Here is a 6825-nt window from a genome sequence, read left to right as displayed (position 1 = left end):
CTCAGGGAAAGGGCCTCCACTCTACTGTCTGCCCTGCCGCTCAGCTGAGCTTCTGTCCTTCTCTCCAGGGCACACAAGAGAGGAGAGGGGTTGGGGCAGGTGTTCTCCCCAGAGGTGGCTCTCTGAGGCCTGGCTCCTGTGCCCTACCTTCTACAGAAGGAGCCCTCACTGAGAGAAGACTGGTCCTTTCCATTCCAGGGAATGAGATAAAGGGGAATCCGTGCACTGGACTTGAATTCCAATCAGTAAGCCTGGGCTGAGCACAGACCTGCACGCCGACCCTATGCTAGGAACCAAGGATGAAGCCAAGGGCAAGCTTGGCCCCTTCCTCCCAGCCTCCATACATCTCGGCGTGTGGCTGTTCAAGAATGCAAAACGTCTTTCAAAGCATCGACTTCCCTAAGAAATGGCAGCGATTTTATATGTTATTATACTACTGGGCTTATTTTTTATTTTAATAAAAAGATTTACATGCAAAAGAAACACATTATTTTTTCCTCTCTCTTAATCCATAAACCTCATTGATATTTAAGACTGAATTAATTTCTAATAATATAAACAAGTAGTGACTGTTTTTCCCAGGTTGCTAAATAAATAAAGCCAACCATATTTTCACTGAAATATCTGATGAGACAGTTTTGAAGTCCTGGAGAAGAACTCCTTCTCTGTCTAATTAAAACCCATTTAGTGTAATAAAGTAGAACCTCTAAGGGCCTCCTCTAATAGAGAAAACTTTCTTAATCTGGGATGAGTTACAATGTGAATGTAGAGGACTTTTCAGAGAGAAAACCAAACATGCTATAAGTGGGAACTCTTATTTATGCCCACCGTCTCCCCGTCTGACTGCACATCCTTTCCCAGACAGCTGTCTTCCCCAGTTCAGAACCGAAAACGGAGCTCCCTCCACAATGGCTGGAGGTATTTTTCCTTTGGGAAGACAGATTTTTTTCTTCTGCCCCTTCTTGCAGCCCGGTCAACTTGAGCTTGATGTTCTGACACTTCCTCTCTTGGCCAACAGCTTCCCATTGAAAAGTGACACCATTCTGGTCAACGAGGTTTGTCCGTGGCCACAAAGGGAGCTCAGTGCCGAATGGAGAATGGCGTTGTCTGATTGTCCTCCCAAGTGAGAGGACACGGCATGAAATTCTCTCTCCGGGAGCTCTTGGACATGTGGCTGACACCGAGGGGATCATAATCTTGAATGAAGGATAAGAACATGCTCGCAGAAGGTCACGCACATCTGTTACGTGTGTAAGTGTCTGCAGACGACACCATGAACAGATCTCTGTATTGTCAAAACAGGAGCCTGAACTGAGGTCAACAAAGATTTCCCTGGAGCCTAGAGGTTTCTAAGGAACTTGTCTTAATTAGTAGATTAAGCAGTTGGTATTTTCAAATAGATGGTAGACCGATCGATGATAGATGCGTAGATAGGTCCATCGATCTATCGATCGATGGTTGATGTAGAAGTCAGATAGACCTAAGTTTATACCAATAACCTACAGAAGGATAAAGTACTAAGTTCCCTCAACCTACCTTTCCTCGTCTGTAAAATGGGCTCAATTACTCTCCAGGTGGTATTAACACATAAGCGAAACAGTGCACGTCAAACACTTAAGGAAGCAACGGTAAAGTCAGCCTCAATAAACAGAAACTGCTACCACCATTATTCTCGCTGAACAACAGTTAATCTGGGGGCATCTTTGTGAGTTCAGGATTTCGGACCGGTAAGGAGACAGACAGGGCTAATGGGAAGGTGACGATGGACACACCTGTAAACAGATACTTTCCACAACAATGCCCAGCTTAAGTGGGGCCGGTCACCTGGTGGTCAGGTGTTACCCCCCCCTCCCACCCCAGTCACCCAGGGTGAGACGGTTTTGCCCCCGGAACCCAGCTTGATTTCCTGGTTCAAAAATCACACCTGTGAAACTCGATCCAGGTGGGAAATTCTGGTTGATTCTGCTGAAGCCATGGTTCATTATCAAGTTATTTCTCTGGGTCACTCTGAGGTCATCTCTTAATTAAGTACAGCCGGGGGAGGGGGTCACAAACCCTAGCTTCTCAGCCCCTGCCCGAAAGCCCATGGTAGCACCTTCCTTTGGTTGAACACTTCCTGGGCGCCCAGCGCCAGGCAAGCAGCGATCTGCAGGGCAGTTTACTTCAGCCTCTGATGACTGCCTCCCCGGGGGGCAGCTACAAGGATCCCCACGTCTAGACGAAGAATCTCAGGCTTGCGCAGTTCAGTTATTTGTCCAAGATCACAGCTCGTCGGTGGTGGATGCAAGCACTGGAGGTTAAGTGCCAGAGCTCTTCCCATCAGCCTCCGCGTCGCCGAAAACCATTAATCCCCCTTTTCTCTCCTCTGTCATGTGTGTTTATACTGCATCCGAGAACAAAAGATGGTTTAAAATTCTCATTTTTCTCACCTGCCCAGGAGTGGGACCGTCTATTGTTCCTAATCAGGCTGGACCTGGCTCCGGGCTCTCCAGAAGCTCCCTCCAATCCTTTTCAAGTCGCCATCTCCGCTGGCCCTCATCCCTGCTTAGGATTCTTTCTGGCCTTTCAGAAAACAACTGGCAACAATTTAGCAACTAGTTTAGATCTCTTCAGTTGGGCGAAGGATCCCCCCTCGCAGAGGCCCCTGGTTGGAGCAAAGCAAGAGTGCCACCTGGTGGGACATTTGGGTCACTGCCAACAATGTTCCCTGGGCGGGGGGCGGGGGAGGGGGATTCCAGCTACATCAAGGGCCCACGGGTGTCCTCACTGTCTGGGACCATTCCTAGACAACTACAAGAACTCACTCAGCACGGTCCAGGCACTGACTGCATGAAGTTCAAGGTCTTACTCAAATGCAAGTTTGGGACTTTAAAGTCTTGCCTTCTGGGCTCCAAAACCCGGTGGGATTAGGGTGAGGTAAGAGGCAGGCCATCCACTCAGGACCAGGACGGCATCTCATCTTTATTTAATTTTGAAACTTTTCATCATGGATTTTTTTTTTTTTTGCATTGATTTTGACTTTTTAAGATCACGTTAAAATATTAGTTACCTTAATTGCCGACTTGGAAGCACCCCACCCTTATGTTTTAACACACCACAAACACCCCTTGACACACCCCTGAATGGGCTCTGCCAAAGTCCTCCAAAGAAATATTCTGTTTCCTTTCAAAGCTCTGTCCTTACAGGAGTGACACATAGCTCCTGAGGCTTCCTCGCACGCCTGCCTTTGCTCTGTCCTGTCTGACAACAGTCTCGGTGTCACCCCACTCCTCCCTACCCAACTCGCCCACTCAAGTCAAAAAAAAAGTACTCAAACCGGGGACACACTTCCGTGTAACTGCTGAATAACGGGACCAAACACGTGTGCCCCTCCCTGGCCTGGTCACAGATGTCGACCCTGGAGCAGGGAGCAAACCTGCCTGTGTTTCTGCCGGGTCCCAGCGCACCAGGCCAGGAGTCTGAGCCAAGAGCACCTGTCTGCACCTCGCGCCCTCGCCTGACCCTGGCCACGCCCAGCTGAGGGTCTGCCTTGGGACTTCACTTTCTCAGCAATGTCGGAGCTGAATGCCCACATCTGGCCAGATCACCATCAAATTCTCTGTCTACCCTGGGTCATGCCAGGCCCCTCCCTGGTCCACACCAGAGGCTAGGCAGGAAGTTCTTCACCTGGAACGGATGAATGGGTTGGGAGGGGGGATGGTTCTGGAAGTCCCTGAAATTTCCGGCCAAATGTTGTCCATTTTCTAGGGAGATGGTGTATCACTTTCTTCCCATTCTCCAAGGAGCCCTTGATCCCATAGAGAGTAAGAATCACAACAGCCTTTATAAAGTCTAGAAAGAGCCTCTTCCCATGCCTGGCCAGGGAAACAAGAGTCAGTGGCCTGATCTGCGGTCCGTCAACAGGTGGGCCATCCTGATGAAGGTCCATACGTTTTTCAAAATTCAGAAGAAGGAAAAATTCCTCTCTTTCAATAAACTGGAATTTCAGCCAGATCCTGAGAACTGGAGAGTCCCTGCTGCGTCCTTGGTCTCTCCCTCTGGGCTTAAAATCTCTTCTCCCCGCCCCCCTTTGCCATTGTTCTCAGGCAAAGTTCTTTAGCAAGATGGGGACTCGCTTCTAGAAGCTTCTAGAATATCCGTCCACTCTCTCGACCTCCTTGACTCATCCTTCCAGATCAGCTTTCTCCACATTTCCCAGCAGGGCTGGGCCCATCACACACTCCCGCTATCCGTGCAGATGACTTTTCTAGACTGATTTGCATATTTCTCTCTCCTGCCGGCAAGACCATGAGCCCGGGAGGGCAGGAGCCCAGTCTTATTCATTTCCTATCTCGTGCACCTAGCACACAGTCCCTGTGTTTGTGTGGCTGGGAGAGAGGGGGAGGGGTGTTCAGTGAACGAATAAATAGATCCATGAATGACCAACCCCCCACACACACGCACCTCCATGCCTTCATTTCCTTGATGAGGAGAGTGAGGCTCTGGGAGACATTAGCATGCCCTGAGACTGAGCCACATGGGGGTGAAGGGAGGAACCCCCCCCACCAGGAGCCACCCCCGCGCCAGCTGCAAGCCTCCCGGCAGCTGTGGGCTGAGGTCATGCAGTCAGCATCCCGCACCACCCTTCGGTGGCCAACACGGCACGCCACCTTGCCTCCCCTTCTGTCTGCTGCTCCTGGGTTCAGAGCACATAGCAGGGAGACGCCAACCAAAGCGACATCAGGGGCAAGAAAGCAGTCACTAGCAGATGACAATTGCCCCCTCCCTTGGCGGGGTCCGGGAACCCCAAATCTTCTCTGGGATTCTCTGTCATGAGCATAGTGAGGACCAAAATGAGAAACTGCTGGGCTCTTTCAAACTTACTTCAACAGCAGGATAAAGAGAGCTGAATTTCATGCCCAGAAATGCATTGTCCATGAACCTAAACAGTCAGTTTTCCTTGGCTTCCTCCCTGCCAGAATAAGATTCACGAGACGTCTGATAAAATCTCAGGCCGGCTGCTCCGAGTTCTGCTCGTCCCAAACACATTTCAGACACTAGAAAGAGAGCTGGTGGGGAGGGCGGCCTCCCCAGCTGGTTTTGTTCCTGCCCCGAAGTGGGGGGAACGCCTCAGAGGAAATTCATAGGCCCCAACACAGCTGTGGTCGTTACTAAATCATTAGATTTGCCACAAACAAGATAAAAATTTCGAACAACAAAGAGGACTTTTCCGTGGTCTGCCGAATGGGGTTTCTTATTGTGTTTTGGTTCCCTCTGGGAGCAGGGCTGGCTGGCCGGGTTTCCTCACACCCCACTGCCTTGGCCAGAAAGCCACAGGACACCCCCCACCCCGCCTCGGCCTCTCCCACCACTGCTCCTGCTCTCCTGAATGGGGCAAAGGGTTTGGCTCTTTCTTTTTTTGTTGTTTTTTTTTTAAGTGTAGACAAATCCGGAAAAGACTCAGGGTTTTGAGTCAATGTTTCGTGAGCAACAACCTGACCTTCTCTTGTCCGCTTCTCAGAAGTACAGGTTTCTTCTCTGAAGAACACAAAAGCCTGCACAAGAAAAGAGAAAAGTATCCCAAATTCACAGCTGGGAAAAGGGAAGTCACTTTACTGTTTGTCCTCAATGGGCACCGCGTTTGAATTCTCCGCCTCTTCCTGAAGTCTGGGAAATCAGCCATTTGTCCCTGATTCCACAGTTTTCTATGCTGTGCCTGTCTTCTGTATCACCCTAGACCTCAGCCTTCTTTCTGCTCCCTTTTGTACCTACTAAGTGTATAATAAATATTACTGACTGATAGAAAGCCTGGAGCCAAATTAAAGTTGTGAGGGTTTTTATAAAAACATGAGTCATGGGATGCCTGGGTGGCTCAGTCGGTTAAGCCGCTGCTTTCAGCTCAGGTCATGATTCCAGGGTCCTGGGATCAAGTCCTGCATCCAGCTTCTCTCTCTGCCTCTGCCTGCTTGTGCGCACGCTCTCTCTCTCTGTCTCTCTGATAAACAAATAAAATCTTAAAAAAATAAAAAAATTAAAACATGAGTCATTTACAAAGTGTCACTATAGCCCAGACCTGTACGTCATGTTTATCCTCACTGCAATCCTACAGGGGTGGGGTTTCTTTCTATTTTACAGATTAGAAAACTGAGGCTCAGAAGGATTCTGGGAGTGCAAACTGCTTCTTATTGGTGTAGGTAGAATTCCAGGACGGGCTCCTTTGCAAAGCTGAGCTCATCACCTCTTTGGACTTCCCAGGATTTCAGCGGATGACCCAGGGAAGCTTTCAGTAACCAGGTCCTAAGGGATCAGGACACTGTGTAAGACATGTCAGGGCTCAGAACAGAGAAAGGTTGACTAGCATGCTGAAGTCGTTCATGCTTTTCCTGGCAGAGTGGCACAGACTGCCCAGATCAAGCCCTCATTCCCCAAATCCTGCCCTTTCCTCCTAACCATGGCCAGTTGTCCACTCCCATCCCACACTGAGTGGCTTTCAGGCCAAAATGTCCTTTGTCTGCTCCCCTCACTAGCCCTGAGCTGGGAGTGAGGCACAGCATGGTGGTTCTGAGGATGTGTGTGACTGCCGACACTTGCCCCAGTAGTGCTCATGGCGGATATCCCTGAATTGATCCCAATACTCTTTGCTAGAGAAGATAGACCAGACCTCAGAATCCTTATCAATACAGCATTCCAGGCAGACACCACCAATCCATCAGCATTGTCCTGAGATTAAGCCTGTCCTTATTGGCATAGCAAATGATCAGCTGAACTTAATTTCTGTTCCCTTCTATCTTTCCTGCCTGCCTTCCCCAGTGCTTCTGGGATGGATAGAGGGGTGGATGGGTGGAT

This window comes from Lutra lutra, chromosome 2, assembly GCF_902655055.1.
Source record: "Lutra lutra chromosome 2, mLutLut1.2, whole genome shotgun sequence".
Classification (NCBI taxonomy): Eukaryota; Metazoa; Chordata; class Mammalia; order Carnivora; family Mustelidae; genus Lutra; species Lutra lutra.
Note: the sequence above shows the minus strand (reverse complement) of the source record.